We start from the raw sequence: 23247 nt of genomic DNA, 5'->3' as shown, positions 1-23247 counted from the left end.
TCCCCTGAGCAGACCCTCAGTTTGGCTGGTACTACAACTCCTCCTGCAGGGTTGACAGGATCTTTTCCTCTCTCACCAAGCCTACTGGCTTGCAAGCAACTAAGATCCGTGCTACAGCTCTTCCAGCAAGGCAAAATGACAGGGAATGACCCATGCCATCTAGGAAGCTGACTGTCAGACAGACACCAGATGTGGGTGCACAGCAGTCATCACAGTATGCTGCAGGCCAGAGAATTGTTCCTCCTAATACAGTAGTCTCCAGAAGGAGGGTGGGAGCACACTGCCTCACATCCCAGCACTCAATTTGCCACAATGCATCATGGAAAATGTAGTGCGTGATAACACTTACTTCCTTAATTTTATATCCTGGTTGGTGCAGCCGGTGCTGTCTAACTCCAGACATGTGTTTCTGGATTCATTTCTTCATCAGTAGAGAGCAACTAATCATATTGTGGATGCTGGAAATGCTGCCGAAAGTCTAATCGGGCTTCTGTACCACTCACTGGGTGCAGGTGCATCAACACATGCTTTTCAGTTCAGTAGCTCAAGTAAGCCTTTTCAAACAGGAGGGTGGGAGCACATTGTCCCACTTCCCAACTCAGTTTGCCCCAATGCATCATGGTAAATGCAGTGCATGATAACACTTACTTCAGTAGCAGTCTTTATTTTTTCACACTTGTTGGTGCAGCCTGTGCCGTGTAACTCTTGACATGTGTTTCTGGATTAATTCATTCATCAGTAAAGAGCAAAAAGTCATGTTGGGGGTGCTGGAATTGCTGCCAAAGTCTTCTTGCGTCTCTGTAGCACAGTAGTCTCCAGCCTGGAGTAACCACTACATAGGCACAAAGAGGTGCGAAGTTTCAATACCTGGCTTATCAACACCCACACTGTACAGTGATCAGGGGGAATACAAAAGGCTGGGTCACCTAAAAGCTCCTTTTTACACTTAACAAGAGACTTCAGTCCCACCCTTTACCTCCCTCATCTTCCAAATGGCAGTGCTGCAGGAAGACTAATCAGCAACTCCTCTCAACAAAGGGGATTCAATACCTTTCTAAATGTGTCTTGGCTTCTCTGCCTCTACTTAATTTTCTAGGTCTCCTTCCTCCAGCTTCAGGAACATCAGCAAAACACTTCCACTGCCTTGGAAAACAATCTCACATATTTCATGTACCACACTAGCCACAGACAAAAACGCGAACAACATATGTTTGGAATGTTCGTATTAGGATTAACGCACTGAAGAACTTTACACAAGTGGGGCCTCCACTCCAGTGACACAGACAAAAAGGTCTGGTCACTACTATAGATTCACAAAACACGGTATGCTGCGCCATTGACCTACATGCTAAACCTGTGCAGGCGATTAGTCCACTGTCAAGTAAATGTTGGCACGCTTGACATGTCCCTCCAGGTCACAGGACAGGTACAGGAACTCAGTCACATCAAGGGAAAGCATAGGCCTCTATACACTAGATTAGCATGAGGCTAGGGCCAAAACGAATCTATAGGATAACAGATACTCACAGATATGTATTCAAGATAGGGCAACATGACTGAATACCACACAGGGGATATTTCCGTCCCAACAGCATGTTCAGGCAATTTTAGGTTTTCCTAAATCAACATGGCTTATTTTATGGTCTTTTCGCTCTATACATGTTTAGGTGATGCCTGTAAATGTTTTGTGTACACTAAACAAAGGCATATGTGTCACAGTGTATAGGCATTGGTCTAAATGTACATTATTTCCATGCACACATGGAGGAATAGCTGCTCTGCAGCCTGTAAATGGTAAGCACTGTGGGTGTTTCATTTTCTTTTCTTCTGTAGAAGACAGCAAAGAAAGCTGTCTGGAGCGATACCTGATGTCTGACTTACTTCAAGGAGACATCCTCTAGGTCATGGAGAGCTAAGCTGCAGCTTGGGGAGCGGATAGCTACCAAGATCCCGTAATCCAAGAAAGAAGATTTGAATAGGGAGAGCTGCTGCGTAGCCTGTAGATCTGATGAGAGGCCTAAAAGTCACAAACAACAGCCCCTTTAGAAGAGTTCAGAGTAAAAAGGATCATTCAACTACAATATCTGAAGTGGTAGTATCTAAGGACATCTTGGTTCCTTGGCAACACAGTAAAAAGGCCTTCACACCATGGACCCTTGCTGTCTGCATGACACACCTGAATTACTTTTCCCCCACCAGTGTCAGTTTCCCTCCTTGCCTTCCCACTACTCAACCACAACTCTAGCAGCACAGCTCAGTGTACCAGATAACAAAACATGAAAGCAATTACAGTTAATAATCGTTAACACTTTGATGCCTCCTGGTAAAATGCGCTCTATAAATGCTACAATTACAACATCCTGACCATAGAAGACTTCATCCATGCTGAAAACTCTAGTAGCCAGCAGAATCACCAGCAGACCAATGTCATCTTGACTAGCTCTGTAGCCAATCCAGTCAGAACTATTAACAACTCCTTGACTGCAGGTATATTCCCAAGGGAACTCTTAAGGTCTTACATAAACCCTCTCTAAAACAAACATGCCTTGAGACAAGATACTTCTTACTTATGACCAATAACAGACTGCTTTAGTCAGAAAGATATGCTTTAAGACAAATATCTGCACTGGAGTACCAGCATGCTTATTACTTGAACTCTTCCTTGCCTTGGATACTGTTCCTCATCACAAGCTTCTACAGAGGCGTGCCAACATCAGACTTCAGGCAGCGAACTGAAGCAGATTGCATCTTTTCTATCAGACAGATTATCATCTCACTTTATCCCTTCAGGTCACTCCATTCAATTCATAGCTAATGTACCTAATAATTCTACCTCCTCTATAAGACTTGCCTTGGCTCTCCGCCAGATCTGAACTCCTCGTTCAACCTCAACTATTACTGTTATGCAGATAATATACAAATTACATTTAAATATGAAAACCCATCTGATGTTGACTGGGCATTTCTTCAAGAGGTCAAATAAAGGATGATCTCTAGCCACAGAAAAATAAACATGTCATAAATCATAATATTCATATGTATGGCAAAATAATGAAACACCACCCATGAACAATATGGCCCCAGCAACCAGACCACCACAAAACAATTCAACTCTAGTGAGGAATCTAGGGCAATCATGGAATCTAGGGCAATCATGGACTCCAATCTCTCAAGCATAATCAGATTGGCTTTTTCTAATGTATTTAAACTGCAAAGTTTGACACTTCTTTCCCTCAAATTGGCTATAAAGATTGCTCTGCCCGCATTGATTGAAATTCTTGACCTGCACAACTTGCTGGAAGTATTAGCACTCACCAACCCTGGAAGGTTGGGTCTAGTTGCTCTCCTGGCAAATACATAATAGATGTGCCAGTGACAGGAGAGGTGGCATGACAGATGAGAGAGACTGACCAATACGAGAAAGAGAGGCAAAAAAAAAAAGGAATTGGAGGACAGCAGTAGGGAGAGACATTACTCAGAGAGCTGGCAGCATCCAGAGAGAGAAAGAGAGGGAAAGGCACAGCAATGACAAGAGAAATGCAGTTAAGGAGAAGCAATGATCATAGAAAAAAGCATGGTCAGTAAAAGAGTTAGAAAAACAGACAGAAGAAAAACAGTGACAGGAAAAAAAGTGTCATTAAAAGCAGAGACTAAACAGTGACAGGCAATATGGCAGCAGCAGTAGAGGTGTTCACAAAAGAAAATATGTTCATGACGGACAGTGGTAAGAACGAGTTGGCAGTGGCAGGAGAAACTGAAGCAGGCCCGGTTCTAGAGGGTGAGCCAGGCCCACCCAAGATAGCTTCATGGCCCACCCAAAGGCCATTCACAAGCAGAAAAACATCTTCTGTTTTATTTCTTAATTTAAAAAAAACCTAATTAAAAAAAAACAATTATTACACAGGCCTGTAGATTTGCAATCAAAGTGTAATTGTGCAACTTACATGTATAATGCTATCGCTATGGGATTCTTTAAGCGCCTGGGGACAGGGGTGAGCACACGGTATATGGCTGCTATTTATTTTTTTCTTTTACTGGAGTTTTATATAGCGCGAATTTGACCCGAAGGTATCCGAGCGCTTTACATGAGCACCAGTTGCATTACACAAGAACACATTCATTTTTTGTTAGGCACTGGGAGATTAAGTGATTTGTCCAGAATCACACGATGTTGAGTGTCACTGCTGGGACTCGAACCAGGTTCCCCAGATTGGAGGTCGACCACCCGAGCCATTAGACCACATCCTCTCCCCATTATGTGAACGTATAAATAGATGGGGTACCTGAGACACCCCCACTATATCGAGACCGCAAGCTCCTGCCACCCAGTAATTGAGATGAAAACAGAAAGGCAAATTACTTGACGTAATGCAGAACATTTTGTGATAGTATTACTTCATTTATTTTTATTGTTTTAAATGGGAACGTGTTAGAAAAGTTTCATCCTCGCTATTACCACTTTAACATCGAAATACAGCAATAGGCAACTGAAAGGTGACCAGTGAACTTATGCAAAGGGCTTTCAACAATGAAGCAACACTTTACTGCAGGGCAGATTTACAAGCCCCTTGCGACAACTTTATGCCAGCGTTGCGTCACTTCTGTGACGCAGAGGGGTCGTAAAAAATGTGCCACATTGAGGCATATTTACAACGTGACGCATCACGTTGTAAAGCCCTGTGCTACATTATACCTGCGTAAGGTATAATGTATGCAGGGTGGGCGTTCCGACGTAAGTAAGCCTCGTAAAAGTGACGCAGTGAAATCTACAAGCAGGCGTAAGGAGTGACGCAGCATGATAGGAATAGGCATTCCAGACCATTGCTGGAGTTGCGTCGTGCTTGTGACACAACTCCATTGTGACATTAGGGCCATTCATAGAACTAAGATTTTCAAACAAGTGCACCAAGGGTTCTTCTTGACAATTGGACGCAGGACCGATCACATTGCTGCCAGCGATCTTGGAACTTTCATAGGCATCAAGTGTGCATGGAGAAATAAGAGGCCACAGGGCAGGGGCTGGATGATGGGGAGGTTGATACGTACATGATGGATGCCAACAGCCTCAGAGAGGAGTGGTTTATTTGTATTTGAGCGGAAAACAATGGAAAGGGAAGACATGAGAAAGAGGGGTGATAGGAGTAGAAGAAAGCACGTTATGATGAAAACAAAAAAGAAAAAAAAAATCAGGAGAGCAACAGAATAAAAAGGAGGGTACGACAGGATAATTCAAATAAGAGAGGGCATGAGCAGAAAGAGGAAAATACGATTAAAGTCTGAGACAAGAAAGAAAGACATAGAAGGGACCAATACGTTGGGAAGGGCAGAGAAATGAACATAAATGGATTATTGATAAAGGCTACAAAAGAATTAACTTTGTGAATAGAGTGAGGACGGAATAGCAGGAACATTATGTTCAAGTAAAGTGAAAATGGCTATTAGACGTGCAAGTACGAGTGAAGGAATGAACAACTGGAAATGAAGAAAACTGGAACACATCCACAGCTCTCCCTAAACCAGGCAATCTGCTGAAATTGACACTTACCTTCCTACTCCCAGCTGAGGGTCTTTAAAATCCAATATCTCGCTTTTGAGTCTCATGTAGTTAAAACTGAAGGAGGGGGAAGCCAATTGGAAAGCAATATTATACTGATTGACATATTAGGGGCGGTCATAGGAGGGGCAAGCCAGTTGTACCGCCCCGTAAAGCTGTCGCAATAGGTGATAATATTAAAATCCCTCCCCGGAAAGGAGAAAGGAGCAGACCTGGAAGTTGACAGCAAAATCCGCCCCGGATATGACGATGCAATTGCACCGGAATTGACAGCCCCAGAAGTCGGGAGCCTGTGGTCCGCTATGCTAGGACGCAAAGACAGGCAGAAGTGTATGTGTTATCTGGGCTTCTTCCGTTGTACTACAGGACTCAGGTGCCGGATGGACAGCATCCAAGGTTGCTAGGATCAGCACATTGAGTTCCACTTGCTAATAAAGACAGATAAAGGTAACTGGGAGAGCCGAGCCAAGGGTTCGTTCTGGCTTTAAGCGCCCGTGCAGACGAGCCTTGAAAATATTTAGCACGTGAATCGTGCAACAGTCTGGCGCGCAACATCCCTTAGGCTGAACGGGTTTTAGCCCTCCCTCGTCAGTTCTGTGAGCTGGTCTGGGACTGGTGGACTGCTGGGCCGGGGCTGCAGCCTGGTCTGCAGGTTGGACACTTAAAAAGTGTTCATTTGAAGTGCAACGTGAACAAGCCACTCTTCCTTAGCTGCCCTGCCTAATCATTCCGCTGCCAAGGAAGATTAGGAGGTGTCAAAACGGCAACACAATCAGTTCTAATTACAGCCCAACCTATCAACATATGCACAGCATGTGTACCCTGCAACACGCCCTCTGCAATAAAAGACTAGTTTGTAATGAAACCCCAAAGCAAGGCAATCCGGACAGTGAGAAAGTTGACATTTTTCACGTAAACTAACATGACAACCTAGAAATGTGTCTAAACATTAACGTAGAAAGTGCGTGTCAATATAAAGGTTAGAAAAATATGCTTCTATTAAACGTGCAAAAAGAGAAAAATGCGACTACTTTTTGCAAAAAGGCTCCAATTTCTGTCGTTCTTTCACTGCTAGGCCTCAATATTTCCCATTATTCCTTCCATTCCCTTTAATAAATAGAAATGCTTTTTTTGTAAATGCTGATTTTAACGTTATAACTGAACTGTAGAACTTAACATCTTCGTGAAATGTGCTGTTTGCTGCAAAATGTACTTCTTTCCTTCCTCAGGCCATATGACTACATTGTATAGTTACCTCTGCCACATGCTTATAATGAACAAGTATATTGCTATAGATCCGAGGCTCAAGATCTTACATGCTACATATTAATGATTAATTTCATAGAGCAGCCCATGGTTCCACAGTGGGTCACTGAACAGCTTACAGAGCAGAATTGCAAGGTTTTCTTGAGAACCTTCCTAGATGCATCTTTTTGTAATACGCTGTAGCAACATTCAAATAACATGTCGACATAGACGTTTACCGTGGAAATGGAGAGAGAAGATGATGGACCATCAAAAGATTCTTTCCTATTGGCTAGAGATGATCCAACATTCAGAGTTTGCAACATGTTTTGTCCTTTTCTGTAGTACGTGTTCCTATTTAGAAAGTCAATGCATTCACAACCCGCTCAAGAGTCTGGTGTTTTTATCACATATCGAAATGTTGGGCTCTCTGCTGGGCACGTTACACGGCAAGCGCCTCTTGTTTGGGGATCCTGGTTGCGTCTAGTTTCTAAGCGCTGAAGGATAATGGACCATTGTGCAGGAATTACGCACGGCCCAACAAAGCGTGGAACTGAACAACTCCCTGGCAGGAGGTGTGCATGGTACAGTATAGCAGTGACCCGTACTGTCTCCCTGCAGGAGGTGTGCATAGTACAGTATAGCAACGACCTGCACTCTCCGGTATGGTAAAGCAGGAACACATATCCTATCCCTGCAGGAGGTGTGCATGGTACGGTAAAGCTGGAACATATATCCTATCCTTGCAGGAGGTGTGCATGGTACGGAAAAGCAGGAACATATATCCTATCCTTGCAATTGGTGTGCATGGTACGGTAAAGAAGGAACATATATCCTATCCTTGAAGGAGGTGTGCATGGTACAGGAAAGCAGCGACCCGCACTCTCCCTGTAGGAGGTGTGCATGGTACGATAAAACAGGAACATATATCCTATCCCTGCAGGAGGTGTGCATGGAGCCGTAAAGCAAACCCCCACACACGCTTCCTGCATATAACAAGCGCTATATAAATGCAAAACCTTCCCTCTTCTATCATACCACTATCCTTTTCCATCCAAATAACAAACTCACATGTCCACCAATCCAAATGAATTTCTTATCTCCCTATACTAATTCACCACTAATCCTTTTTGGGTTCCAAAGTAGCGTGCTACTCGCTGTTATGTTATGATTGATTGACTCGCTGAAAAAGTGCTTTGATTCCTCGTCAGGGGTAGTAAGCACTATTCAGTTATAATACAATACAATTCTATGCACATCTTCAACCTGCCATGCCCTCTAGCACTTGACTGTGCTACTCTTGCTTGAAATTGCTTTGAGCTACTGCTAACATCAGTTTTCTGTTATTCTTTGTAGACTTTTCTCCATGCAGATCATAGCTACTGCTGTGATTATTTCCTTCCACCTGTGCTAATGTTTGCTACTGCAGTTTTAGGGAACTCGGCTGAGTTGTAAGAACTACTCTTTATGGGGAGTTCAACCTATCATAGCTATTAGCCATTTGCTCCAAATTGTCTCTTGCTTTTTTGCAAAGGAACTCTTTAAGGGTTCGGGCTAGGATAGGTTAGGTCTTCAGATTAAGATGGGGATTTTATTCCTTTATGGAACACACTGATATTTTGTACGCTTATTCTAACCAAATTTTTCTTGATATTTCTGTAAACCAGCTTATTTGACTAACAAAAAGACAAAAAATACAGACTAATCTATTAATGAGATAATAAAACTTTTAAAACTATACCAATCCTCTCACCATTGACTGAACATTAATACTATTAGTTGATGATTATTTTTTAAATGTATTTGGATTGTCTTACATTCTAACACGGTGGCAAAGATTCATCGACCTGAAGAAGAACATGGCGTAGAAATTGGATGCTCTCTTAGTAAGTTTCATGGTGGAGCGGTTTATAAATGTTTTATAAGATTTCTGCGCTCACCCTATCAACAAATGCACAGTAGGGGTACCCTGCAACAAGCCCTCTGTAATAAAAGACCAGCAATGAATCACCAAAAAAGGCAATTGAGACCGTGATGTGGCTGAAGGATTTTAAGGAAAATTTTCATGAAAGTAGAACTACAGGGTACATTAAAACATTACTGTTCCAATCAGTTTGTTTTATTTTATTAGTAGTGTCAAACACCTCGCAATGTGCAGTACCACTGCATTTAAAGGCGCTATTTATATATCATTGGAAAGCACACAAAAATGTGTCTCTGTACAAAGATAGGCCTATGTGCCTTCCGCAGGGCTTTAAAGTCCCCACAGCATGAGTTTGATTTAAAGTGCGGGCATGCCAGTCTTTCATCCTTCTGGTATTCATACAACAGATAACATACAGAACGTTTGTAGTCCTGCATAACTTTGCAGAATATAATTATATATTTGTTGAAGATGTCTAGAAAAAAAAGTTACATTGTCTTGCATACTACAACACCTATAAATAAGTTCTCAAAACTACATAAAGGCATTAGTTAAGGTTTTTTATAAAATAATATCATAGCTTTTTCCTCAAAAGTACTGGAAACTTTCCTGAAAAGGTGCATAGAGCTGTGTTGTGGAGTAATGTTAGTCAATTTCAATATGCAATACTCCTGATACAGAACATATCAGAATTACAAATTGTGCACCTAGCAGCGCATGTTCACACATTTGTGCAAGTAACTTTCATCATGTCAAATTGCCACAATTTACATGTGGAGAAAAAAGGTCCAGTAAATACCAGGATATTGGGATTGGTGTAAAAAGAACCAAAAGGCACCTGTTATTCCCCTTTTTTTGGGCAAAATCATAATTGGTGCTTTTATCACACTCGATAAATTCAGATCCTGTGATTTGATTTTATCAGGTGTGATGACTATTACACTGTCCTCTAGGGCATTTAGAATCTGAGCCCAAGTACAGTAATGTAGTGCACAGTACAAAGCTGTGCAGGCCCAGTGCGTCTCCTTTTCCATCTATGCTTGGAGGAGAATATATGCATGCAATGTTTTTGTTTTTGGAATGTCCATGGCTTCTTTTATGCTCTATTTATACTGTAGATGTCAATTTGCTTCAAGTGACTGTGATGCATATTTACAAATGCCAATTTTAGGCTAAGTGTACATTCCCTGATGTAAATGTATATTTGCTGGTGCAATCGTACATTCATAGGTGTATATTTACCTAGTGGGTTCCTACCTTCATTGCTTATCATTAATGTACATTTGCTTTTCCCAATGCACATTCATTAGAGCAAATGCACCTTTGACTAAGCTCAAGTTGACATGTAACATGTATATTGTATTGCAGTGTGGTTGCTTTGTTATATAGCCTTATGCCCCCGGGGAGGTCCCAAAGCACTTATTGGTTGATGGGTAACTAGCTATTCCATATGTTGTGCTTCATTGAATGAGTGTTGGTTTATAGTGTGATCTGGTTGGGAAGAGTATTGGTATCAGCCCTGGGTAGCTATGGGGTGCACCACTTGGGGATCAGAAATTCACTCTGGCAGAGAACAGCAGGGCTCAGGCAGGTCCAGTGCAGAAGATCAGCTGGGCAGTTTCAGTGAGACCTCTGGAGCTTGTGTCTATGAAGTTCAGACAAGGGGTCAGTCAGTTGACCCTTTGAGCCACTTCAGTCAGGGATAAAGGGTGAATGTGCAGTCTTCCTTCTCAGCTAGCAGGGCAGGCCTCAAGCAGCCGGGTATCCTTCTGTAGTATCCACTGGTCCAGGAGTGTACTGTAGAGTGGGTCTGAGAGTCCCATTTGTATACCCGATGTCTCCTTTGAAGTGGTAGAATCATCTGGAGGCTTATCCTCACAGAAGTGGCTGGAATTAATGTCTCCCTGCCCTGCCCCAGTGTGTCTGAGGGCACAATAGGGTAGTGTGAAGTTCTTTTTGTGAGAGGTGAGCCAGTACCTTTCAAGTGCAAGATTGGTAGGTGACAGTTCCGCCCCCCTATTGAGCCAGAGATGGCCCATCCTGCCAGCACCCATACCATCCTTTATGTGGCTGTCCGAGAGGAGTATCTAAAGGCCAACTGCCACTCACACAGAGTCAGGTGATCCAGGAACAGGCTGCAGGCACTAAATGGTTAGTACAAGAAAATGCCAACTTCCTAAAAGTGGTATTTTCAGAATTGTAACTTAAAATCAGACTGCATTATTAATCATCAGATACCAACCATGACGTTCCTACCTGCCCCCTCTCAAAAGTTAGCACTTATTAAATGTAATAATCTAGCCCAATGTTATCCTATTGGAGAGGTAGGCCTCACAGCAGTGAGTTTTTCACTACCACAGCATGTAAAACTTAAAAGTATATGTCCAACTTTTTAATTACAGTGCTCCCTGTCCTGTGGGCTGTCTAGGGCATACCTTAGGGGTGACTTACATGTAATAAAAATTGAGTTTTAGACTTGGCAAGGGGTTTATTTTGCCAAGTCAAATTAGCAATGTAAAACTGCATACAGGCTGCAATATGGGACATGTTGTAAGGGGCTACTTAGGTGGGTGGTACAATAAGTACTGTAGGCTCACTATTAGCATTTAATTTACCAGCCATGGATATATGGTATACTACTTTAGTAGGGATTTATATGTAAATAAAATTTGCCAATCAAGTTTAAGCCAATTCTACCATGTTTTAGGATGTGATCACAAGCACTTTAGCATTGGTTGGGTGTGGTAAAGTGCAGAGTTCTAAGGGCAACAAAAACAAATTAAAAATAATAGGAGGGGTAAAGGGAAAATGTTTGTGGGAAGACCACCCTAAGGCTGACGGGGCTAACAAAAAGCATCTATATTATAATGGATTTGACATGGACCTTTGAACAACAGCCAGACAGGAGCTTATTTCTAAAGATTGAATGAAAAATGTATTCACAAGCTCACTAACATTCTACTGAGGGTATTGGAAAATGTTTTGAAATAGCTTTGTAAAAACTAGTTTTAAAGTTCTTTCTTTTATTAAAAAAATATATATCTTTTTATTGATATTTCCGTAATTACATCAATCTTGTGTACATAATATTAAATCCAAAGGCACAAGGAAGCAGCAGTACAAATAATCATGTAGACATCAACATATGTTTGCAACCATCTAAATATATTATGTGGCATTTGCAAGACCATACAACAGTATTCACTTTGTCATACTGTTCAGGGGTTGAGTGGGGCAGGATCTTCTGTGCCATTTCCAAGGACATGGTAATAAAAGAGCCGGGGACCCCATATTTTAGTAAATTTTCTCAGGCATCCTCTAGCGTTATATGTAACTTTTTCAGCGGACATATAAAAATCCATCCCTTTTTCCATTCTTGTAATGAGGAGAGTCCCGGCGCTCCACCGTGTTTGGCCATGTCTCGTTTTGCCACCACAAGTCCTAGGATTGGTAAATAAGAGTTTTGCCTTGGGGATAGCCACATCTTGAAATTTCCCAATAGTATGTGTGTGGGGCTCATTGGTAGCATCACTTCCAATACCTCATTTAGCTCTGTCAGTATCATCTGCCAGTTTAGTTGAATATTGGGACACTTCCATAGTGGGTATATATGATTCTCTGTCCCACACCGAAGGCAGTTCGCTGTGGTGGCCCTGCCAAGTCTATGGAGACAGGCCCTGTCATAGTAGACTCTGTGAAGGACCTTAAATTGTATCAATCGAAGTCGTGATTTGATTGCAACTTCCCTGGGATACAGGAGTGCTGCCTCCTAATCCATGTCATCTAAGTCTCCCACCTCTTGTTCCCATCAGGCCCGCAGTTTTGCTGAAGTGTCCAGTCTATTATTAGTCAGTGTTCTTTATGTCCAGGATTTTGCCTTTTCTGAAATTTCACCCATGAGTAATCGTCCTTCAAGTGGTGCATATTCCGGTATGTTTTCAATGTCTAGTTTCTCTGTCTACCATGCGTGCAACAATTCCATGTATATATAGTGTTGCGTCGGGTTACAGTGATAATCTCTTTGGAGTGAGGCCTCCTGTTTTTTAATGTCCCTGAGTTTAGAGATGCCTAGATTGTCCCAGGTTTTAAACCCCTGCAGCTTTCTTAATTCCTGTAGGCTAAACCCTTCCCATAAGAGGGTTTCCGGGGTGATTTATGTATTCCATTTCATCCACTTTTTCGCCCTAATGAGACATCTATAGTCGCGTGCGTAGCTGGCAACAATTTCTTCACCCCTTTCCCACCATAATTTTAAAGTTCTTAATATTGAAATCTGTGAAGCTATTTTTTAGTTGTCAAATCACTCATTACCCTTTTTAGAGAGCTATGGACCTGATTTATATTCTGGCCTGGCGGGTGGTCTGTTTCTCTGCCAGAGCGACCAAGTAAATTGCTCCATCACCCTGATGGAGCTACCATCCACCAGATTTAGAAATGACTGCCAAGCTGACGTTCATTTCTAAAGAATTGCCAGGAACTGCCGTCACAATGGCTCCAGTCAATGCTTTTTGCAGTTTGGTGCAAGGCTCCATCATGTTGATGGAGCACGCCACCAAACAGTTTTTTTTTTCCAAAAAGAAAATCCTGACTTTTCAAAATAAAAAAGAAAATGCCCCGTTTGCCATGGCAGTCATCTCCCATTGCAAGAGGGGGCATTTGTTTTTACTGTCCTTTACTGGCAGGCTTTGCCTAGGAGTGACTGACCGCAACAAAACAGGTATATGTCTGCTCATCCTAATTGGGGAGACAAACATCTAGCCAGTTTGACGGCCCCTACTCCTTCGGGCCATCAGAGAAGTTTGGCTGCGGCGGTGATGAAGTTGTCAGCGCTGTAGCCAAGCCTATGATCCACCCACATTTAAATTGGGTGGGGGTGGACCACTGTGTTGGCAGGGAGGAAACTCCACAACATATACATCGAGCCCTCTGTCAGTGGCCTATAAACATTGTCAAATGTTTTATAACGTTTGCTGTGATTGTATTTGCTTTGATAAGTATGTTTAAAATGCAGTACTTATCAATCTAGTTTATAGTATTGGCTCCAAGAATAGCTCTGCCCCATTGTTTGAAGTGTTAGCTCCTCCTCTATTGGTTGACATGTGAGCCCCCCCAAAGTGCGGGTCTAGGTGCGCCCTTGGCAACAATCATCATCTTAGAATTTGTCTTCAAAATTAAAAAAAAAAGGTGTATTTATTACCCAGAATTGTTTCACCTTAGAACATCAGATTATATCTGCATCGAGAAGGATTTATTTACAATGGGAGTTTTTAAACGGTATGGAGAAACTTCCCTCCCACCTGGATGAAAATGCTACTTTTGTGGCAACTTAGTTGACATGTTTACTCTACGTGCAGCCTAGATTCTTGTAGCTGGATGTAGGAACCTCCATCCATGCACACTACATCGAAACACTGTATGTGCTGGAATCTTCTTTATTATCAACACCACTGCAATGTGTTGGCACGCAGGCACACCCAGCAGACTGACCACATCATTTCAAACCTGCTACTTATATGCAGAATTGAGAATCTTTATTACATACATTCTATTTAACCCTTATGATACTACACAATATCTCTCTGTAAAAAAAATAATTAATGCAATAAATACTATAAACACAATTTAAAACAACAGAGTACTTTAATCACATACAAACATATCACATGTTTTGGGTTTTCACGACTCTACAATAAGATGTCTTTACCTCAACTGGCACACTTGTACTCTCCTCTGCATCGCTAGGCAAATCGGGCTCATGAATACAATCCCATTTCTCATTTGAGTTGCCACTCTCTCTTGTGCACTTGTCCTTTCCAACACCATTGGAATTATCACCGCTTGTGATTGTATACCAGGCATTGATTAACCCACTCTGGTCAATCCACCAATAATTTCCATAAGAACTTTTTAATCTTTGCTCTCCTCAATATTTCCACCTGTTCTAGTAAGGTGACTCATGTGCGAAACTTCACCATCATCCACCAAAACAGTATTCTTCATTACTTTCGCTTATTTTTTTGGTTCGCTAAATTTGCTCATTCGTTTAGCAACGTTCCTCAAACTCTTCACACACACCGTTTGCCCTTCACACCATCTCACTTGTTTCACTCCATGTTTGAAATCATAATATGCCTTAATTGTCCGTTGTGACTCTATGATGTATCTCCTCACTTCATTGACATCACACTCTTCCCCAGCCAACCTGCGTTAACCTTTAGAATAAGGCACTCTTCCTCTCAACTCAAAAGGGCGCAAACCTACTGAACCACGGCAAGTCACTCTATACACCCACACCATCCTTCTAAGCTCACTTTCTCAACCAGTGTTGCTACCATTTGAAAGTTGTAGAATCCCTTTGATAATTCTGTTGACTCTGTCCATGGCACCATTTCCGCTAGGATGATACAAAGCTGTTAATCTTTGCCTAATTCCAGACACCTTTAAATATCCATTAATCTCACTGAATTTAAACTGCACACCATTATCAGTCAAGATTGTTGCAGGAAATCCTTCCCTCCAAAATACTTCATTCAGAAATTTGATTACAGTTGTGGTATCTACTTTGTTTACGATGCTCAGTTTGAACCACCTTGAAAACATACTTACTAAATCAATAATATACTTTGAACTTCCATCTTCCAATTTATAGGTCCCAATTAATTCCAAGGCAACATCCTCCCAGTGTAAATTTGGACACCTTAAAGAGCTCAAAGGGGGATTAAAAGGTTTTTTTGTGTGTTTTATCTGCCACTGCACATTTCACACATGACCTAACAAATATTTCAACTTCTGTGTCCACTCAAGGCCACCAATAAAGATCCTTCAGACTCCATCTAGTGCATGTGATGCCCAAGCGCCCATCATGACACAGGTTGATAATTTTTCCACATAGATGCGTGGGCGGGATAACTCTAACTCCTCGTAAAATAAAGGAATCACAAACACACAGTTCATCTCTGACTTCCCAAAATCCTCTCAAATCCTCCTTTAAGCACTTCTTATCCTTCACCAACCATTCACAATTTTTACTTTCACTTCCTTTAACACCATATCTTTGTCTTCAGCTTCCAACCAATCAATCTTATCGAAACTATCCTGAAGAACATGGGAAAGACTGGCCCCTGAATATTCATTGGATGAGTCCATATCAGTTTCAGTGAGAGGTAACACCGTTCTGCTAAAAAAAATCTGCAATAAAATTATTCGCCCCCTAGAACATACTGGACATCATTCCTGAAATCCCATAATCGCACAGATTATCTAGCTATTCTAGCTGTTGCTCTATGTAAACCCTCTGTGGTTACCAACTTCGTTAATGGTTCATGGTCACTCTGTACAGTGAATTTCCTACCCCATAAAATAGTCCTGAGGTGTTCCAATTCCGAGAAACATGCCCTAGTCTCACCTTCTAAGACTGAATTATTTTCTTCTGTAGGAGTGAGTGATTGGAAGGCAGAAGCAATCACAACTTCATTCTGATCATCTCAAATTTGAGAAAGAACACTACTTAATCCTTTACTCCTAGCATCATTAGTGACAATTGTACTGGAAGCGGGATCAAACCCTTGAAGATTAGGTGCTTTGCAAATGGCATCTTTAATGTCATTGAATGACTGTTGACACTCTTTTGACCAATTGAAATTCACCTTGTTCTTTAGTAAATTTCAAAAGGCATGTGTTTTTTCTGAAAATGTGTTAACACATTTGGAATAAACCACTGCCAAACCCAACAAGCATTGGCATAGCCAATAGGTCTCGCCTTTGGAACCTTATAAGTGTTTAGCCAGAGCTATTGGCTTTGCCAATGTATTTAAGCTATGCTGTAAAGCAGCATGTTGCATGTAGCTTAAATGCATTGGCAAAGCCAATCGCTCTGGATAAACACTTATAAGGTTCCAAAGGCAAGACCTTTTGGCTATGCCAATGCTTGTTTCTCGTGTGGCGATTTAGTGGGACTGGGGTACACTGTAAAAGATGGTGAAACCGTAGGTGGAAGAAAGGAACCAAGTAAGCCAAGTTTCCTTAAGGGTGTTTAGGGATGGTCTCTCTATCTCAAGATTATTTCTCCTTGTTTGGCTCAGGTTTTTGGACAGTGGGCAAAAAACTATATTTTGTCACATTCAAAGCATTAGTTTGGCGAGTTGATGAAACAACAACTCCTCAGTCATGGGTAACTTCACCACCAGCCTCTTGCCTATGATTACATGCCACAGGGACACCCTTTTAATCATTAACATTACCCATAGATATTCAGCAGGCCACACGCCTACACACCCTAAGGGATGCAGACACAATTACCACACTTAACATGCCTGTAAACGTCCTTCTTCTGAATTCTCTGGTCTTTCCCCTCGCATCTGGTTAGCTATTTCTGAAGAGGACCAAATCAAAAAAGCCCTGATCAATCCAATGCTTCGTCCCCTTCTGTCCACCTATGTGCACCAATGGCATCCCACTTAGGAGGACACAAACCTTTATATATGTGAGACGATGTGGCCTTAGTAGCCAAGTCTCTCACCTCAGAATGTAGATGTGGGTTTAATTCTAACTTCTACACTGGAATAACAAACTTTGTGTGACTTTGAGAAATAATTTTTTTAATGTGCCTGAAATCTACACATGGTAAATAACTCAACAGTAAGAAATCTAATTCAATTAAAATGAGATGCTCCATGCTGCTTTCTCTACACCATCCTGTTTTCAATAAGAGTGTCATGTAAATATCTCATGTCATACAATTTATGTAGAGTACCTCATGTGTGACATGCTTCTACTGCAATTAAATTGCTCCATGTAAATCTTGCTGTTGAACTAGGTCCACCCTTTTTAGGTCTGGCTACACCTAATTGTTTACAATAAAGTTAAAGTTGGCTTTCGGTCAGCCTCTTGCTCATGACTTGATGGATTTGTTGTCTATCTCTAAAGGATGCTCCTTATTCACTGGCATTCCTGAAATTACTGAGCTTGTCCCACCAAGATGCATTTTTGTCTCCGTGTTCTGATTAAATGAGTTGTATCCGTCCACTGCTTACATGAGGGGATTCTATTTTACGTTCAGCAATCCATCAGAGTGCATGCGTTTCCTTGGTCTCTCAGCCATCCCCTGCTCTTCAATGCTCACTGCCCCACTCGCCTTGTTGAACAAATGTTATGTTATTTTTTACAAGGCCCCAGCAGTTTTACAGTGCTGTTGTGACTCTGTTCAATTTACATGCAATCATATTGTTTTTATCTACACATTTTAATTTATCATTCTAACATGGATATCTACCATGTAAGAACAGTAAATTAGAAATGGCCATCCGCACCATAATGCATGTTCGGAGACACATGCATCACAAGGCACGCATTTATCACGACGTGTGTACCTCAACGGCCATTTGAGACAGGATTTTATTTAATAATAAAGCCTTTACAAGTTGGCCAATAATGCATACACCCGTTTCTTTATACATGCACTCATCAAAATCATTGACAAATGCAATAGCTCGGGCGAGCCAAGGCCTTGTGATTTTGCAAATGCTTGTTTCAATGTAATGTAATACACAGTTATATGGCACTCTTTCTGCCACTGGAATGATTATTAAGTCCATGGAATGTCAGTACAGGAGAGGCACAGAGAATAGTGGGGCTCTATGGAAAAAAGGAAGCTCGGGGCGGGGGGGGTTTGTCAAGTAACTGTGTGTATGTGGAGGGTGGGTTTTGTGTGTTGGGACACAAGTTATATGAAGGGTCATCACAACTAGACTTCTACCTTTCCAATTAAAATGTTCAGGTTCTGCAAGCATGTTCCTTAGTTGACCTCCACATTCATGAACGCAAACAGGAGAGTCACTGTTGCAAGTTGGTGTTGGCATATAGACAGGTCCATTATCAGCAGGGCTTACAAATGTATCTGGCCATCAGGTAGACAGAGGTAGGTTCCACCAAACCAGGAGAGTCTGACTCACATGCATAATTCTCTTTAAATATTAATGAATGTCAAACAAAGCCTCACGTCCGTGATGATGTGGCATCACAATAGTGACCACCTGCACAAATACCAGTGAGGCCACAGACTGTGTTTGCACTGACTCGGCATCTCTGGGAAATTGGGCCATTCCCTCCCATCAGTCCTCATTGTTACCTGACAGAAACAGAATACAGTAGCATTGTGCTGATGCAGTAAAAGCGAGGGGGTAAATGGAGCAGCATCACCCTTTTATTTTTCCTACTAGTCCCCCTGAGTTCTTGATCATCGTCCCCGACTTCTTCCATGCTCCTTGATCACATCTTCCAAGTCGAGCCAAGAGACCCGTCAATTTACAACTAATCATACCATCTCCTGATGCTACTGGACAGCTGGAACACTGGCCCTTATTTCTATGCTTTAAGCTTTGTGATGGCTTATATATGTGCTGCATTTGTATTTTTTAATCAAAGGCGTGGCCTTGACTGCCCTCGTCTTTGTTTCCAAGCGATTGCTTTACCGTCAGTCTGCCACACACTACTTTTTCGGGCTTCAATGATTCAGGATGTTAGGCTAGTCCTGCGCAAGGCTTGCTTTGTTTGACATGCTGGCAAACAGTGACTAAAAATGCTTCCATTATATTGGAGACGCGAGACTGCTACTCTAGATATGTCGTCCTTTCCCAAATTAGGTGCAAGTGGTATTGTTGCAAGAGGGGCAACTCATAGCTATAGCAGCAATGATCGCTAAACTGAAGTCACTATATATAACCATGCTGGATTGTGAGAGGCCAGTGCAGTGGAACTATAATCAACCCTAGGAGCAGTATGAAGAAACCACCAGCTCCACAATGGTATGTCCACGAAGTGGGGAGGATGGACACAATTGTGTGTAGTTCATGCTTTAAAGGGTAGTGATGATTTACTGGGGTCGATCACAATGATGTCAACTTCGATAAGAGTTTGAATTAAATACATAAATGAGTGAATAAGTAACCTTTTAAATAATCAACTATTGTGGTCTTGGTTAACACAAAAATGGTAGACTTTAATACGCCCTATCCTCTGATCACCACTTCTACATACACTGACTGAATCTAGTGCTACAGAATGATAATGTGCAGACAAACTATGTCATTCCGAAAAATTCTCACTGGATATGTAATTAAAAGGCCTTGGATGACTCCACAGATTGGTACACAAATGAAGGGGAAATAAAAATACACATGAAAACTTGAGAAAACGTAAGAGAAGAAGATATGGCAAACTTCGTGTCAAATGGACTGTGGGGCATTTACAGTTCAGTGTGAGAGAGCTTAGGCTAAGAAGAGAAAGAATCAACAGTGGCAGACCATAGGGCATTCCACACGCATGGCAGATATGCATCTGCTGTTATGCTCCAATGTGAAGGTTTATCTTGCAAATGGCGCTGAGGTAACCTAACAATGTAGAACTATGTGGCGAAAAAAACAAAGAAAAATGTGGGACTGGAGCACCAGAGCCTACTTTTGCAAGATCTATTGAACAAAAAACAACGACCTTTTGCATACTGAGGGCCACATCCATCTTAGTGGTACTATTAAATGGCAGAGCATCTGGGGCTAACATGGCACAAAATTTACGAGAGACATAATTTGGGATTGTCTAGGACTTGATCCGTATGAAAACATTGCCTGGTTACGATATATAAATGTTCTTTTGAAAGAAGTGGAAGAAAATTGCAGTTTCATAGTTCCTGCTAGTATTCTGCAATTTAGTTAGAAATAACTCAGAACTGTTTTCCTAGGGGAGGGGTGCAAAGAGAATTACAGGAAAGAACGAAGGTGACAGTGCAGAGTTACTGTAAGGGCCCGATACAACAAGGAGTACAGGGTTACTTCATCAGTGTGATCAATAATCAGGATAGATTTTACTTGAGCAGATTTCTCATTCAGCTAATCCATCACATTGTTGAATTTCCTAAACCAAAGGCATGGTCGTCAGATTTACCTAACTGCCCTTGTGATGGAAGAGCTGGGCAATCCACGATACATTTATGTTGTTCTGTAAATTTTATAAAGATTTTAGATTAAGATTATTACGTCCTTTATTTCTATTTACGGTCTCTTATCAGGTGGCTTTTGACTTTCTGAGGGAATTGTCAGATGTTTACATGTGCCAAGCTATTGCAACCTACATCAAGAAAGCAATTAGGAGGCCCAAAACATTAGGTAATCTAGTAAGGCTATGTTATAAAGCAGATTAGGTAAGGGCCTGGATTGCTATGCCAAATTAACAATACTGTTTCAAATGATTAAATACCTTAGGCCCTCTGTGCAGTTTTAAAAACTGATCGGTTTTATTCAACTTTTTATTTGTCTGGGTGTTTTTATTAATCCTGGTGTATTTATATGACAACTTTCATTCAAAATATATTCTGGATGAAGTAGCATAAATTCTGTAAATATTGTTAGCTGGTATATTTTTTGACTGTAGCAACGTGCTTTGGATATTATTTTTGTGATGGTAATCTGCACCCATGGTAACTTGATGGTTTTGTGTGAGACCTTACATTAAATGTATAATTATGTATGTATGCCCCACGTTTTATATTTATCTTGCATATCTGCAATATTTTATGATGTCTATGGGAGAAAGTTTTAAACGCATGTACTGGTTTACTGGACTTCTATGTTTAAAAAAAAAAGTTTATTTGATTGAACCTCAACCAGAGCACAACAAGTGAAACAAATTCTTTAAACCTGGACAAAGTACAGGAAAAATACACAGTACAAATAATCGACAGGATCTACTCTTCTACCTTACAAGGGGCACGCAGACTGCTGCACAGAGCTCGTTATTGTAGCTAAAATAAAAACAGAAGATTCTCTGCTACTCTGTATTTAAGGGTTTCAAATACATATACGTGAAATGCATTATAAACAAGAAAGGATCTCCGACAGTCACCAAACTGCATGATGACTGCATAGGCTTTTCTATACCTGCTTATCGAACACACATTGACGTGAACTTGCCACTTTCAAATTCTGTCTACACAGACTATTATATACAATGGTTTGAAGATGCTGGTGGGAGATTTTGGAACCTTGCAGGGTGTTGTAGCCTTGCATTGGCACAAACGTGGTCACTATACCATGAAGTAATAATAATGCACCAACCTTTTCCAAAGAGCAACCAAAATGAGTGCATCAAAGTGTTAAAAACAAATACTGCTTTCCATACTTTGATGAACTACAGAGTTTTGGCTCATGCTAGTAATGAGCAGAGTGGTATTCCAGAAGGTGTAAAAAGTACTTGTTTACAGAGCACTTACAGGAATCTACTAATATTCTGAGTTTAGTTGACTGCAATTTTGAGAATTACTTCCCACAGTAAGAAAACGAAATAAATGATTCCCAAGGAAACGAAATAAATGATTTCCAAGGAGAGCATGAGAGACTGACTGGTTCCACCTTCCAAAAGTAGCTGATGTCATATGTCTGTGGATCTACATGGTTGACCATAAACATTGAAAAGTGATGCACATCCTGGTAGTAGGGACCACATCTCAACGCACTGGCAGGTCAACAAACCAGAGCTGAGCTATGCATTCTGCTGTCAACAAACTGATGCCCACGGTCATATTGAGAAACGACTCGGCCACCTTACCCAGGATGCCTGCTCTTCCGCCAGCCAGCAGCCTACTCCTGGAGCGTTCAACAACAAAACTTAGACTCCTCTATAATGCTTCCACCGTTTGCTCTGCTGAGCTCACTGTGCCAACAACGTGCAGTGGAACTACAGTGGTTTGCACAGTTCTATGTATGTAAACTGAAAGACTCGACAACTGGAGGTGGTAGCTGCAAATGGCTTCCATACATCGCGCACATCCCCAGTTTCCATTACTGGTCCCATAAGTGCAGGTTATGAACTGCTCATGAGAAGGCGACATTCACTGGTCTGATTTACACGAAACAAAGCCAGGTGTCTATGTCTGTATGTATGTATTTAAGCTTGATATCCAAAGAGGATTGATTGTATATTTGCTTGGTGGTGAAGATGCATGGGGGTCGTAAGAGGGAGCTCATAGTGTACACATTACAGCACACTAGCAGCGCATAGTGTAGACCATTACAACACACTAGCAGCGCCCGGCAGTCCCTGAGCTATTATTGCTACAGTCCAACAAGCAGATGGTCACTGCGAAATGGAACACTGACTCACAACCAAACACAGACTAGGTTTAAAAACCAAATGGGCATTAGACAAAAACAACTTAAGCACACCAGAACCCTCACTCTGCTCGCTATTGTCAATGCAGTGGGAAAAGGAACTGTGCGAGTTTCGTCCTTTGAAGAGACTATAATATACAGAAGAAAGACCATCTGTGCAAAACAAGTACTGAAAAACTAGAGAAGGGCTAACTAGTTTCTGATAAAAGGTGGCTTAGTACAGCCATGGAAAAAAAATAACCGATTTACACCTCTAATGATGGATCAGTCAAACGGACTAAGAGAGAGCTACTGCTGGGGAGGCCCTGGTGGGGGGGAGGGGCTCCCATCTCAGTCACTGGCTGCTCTTGTGCGACATACAACAG

At 41.5% G+C, this 23247-nt stretch overlaps 1 protein-coding gene across 2 annotated transcripts in view; it reads right to left on the bottom strand.

The window, feature by feature from the left end:
- Positions 1 to 5799, bottom strand: part of ARMH3 (armadillo like helical domain containing 3) — a 772183-nt gene extending 766384 nt beyond the window's left edge. Inside the window, exons 1-2 of one of the 2 annotated variants that reach the window (XM_085606449.1) lie at positions 5546 to 5621; positions 1882 to 2017 (exon numbers count right to left, since the gene is read on the bottom strand). The gene's annotated coding sequence lies outside the window, so the exon portion shown is untranslated. Of the gene's footprint in view, positions 1 to 1881; positions 2018 to 5545 lie in introns of both variants that reach the window. The other variant, XM_085606447.1, reaches the window with a different exon arrangement.
- Positions 5800 to 23247: the final 17448 nt, after the last annotated feature.

This window comes from Triturus cristatus, chromosome 1_2 (genome assembly GCF_964204655.1).
Source record: "Triturus cristatus chromosome 1_2, aTriCri1.1, whole genome shotgun sequence".
NCBI classification, from domain to species: Eukaryota; Metazoa; Chordata; class Amphibia; order Caudata; family Salamandridae; genus Triturus; species Triturus cristatus.
This window is presented reverse-complemented; position numbering and strand designations above follow the sequence as displayed.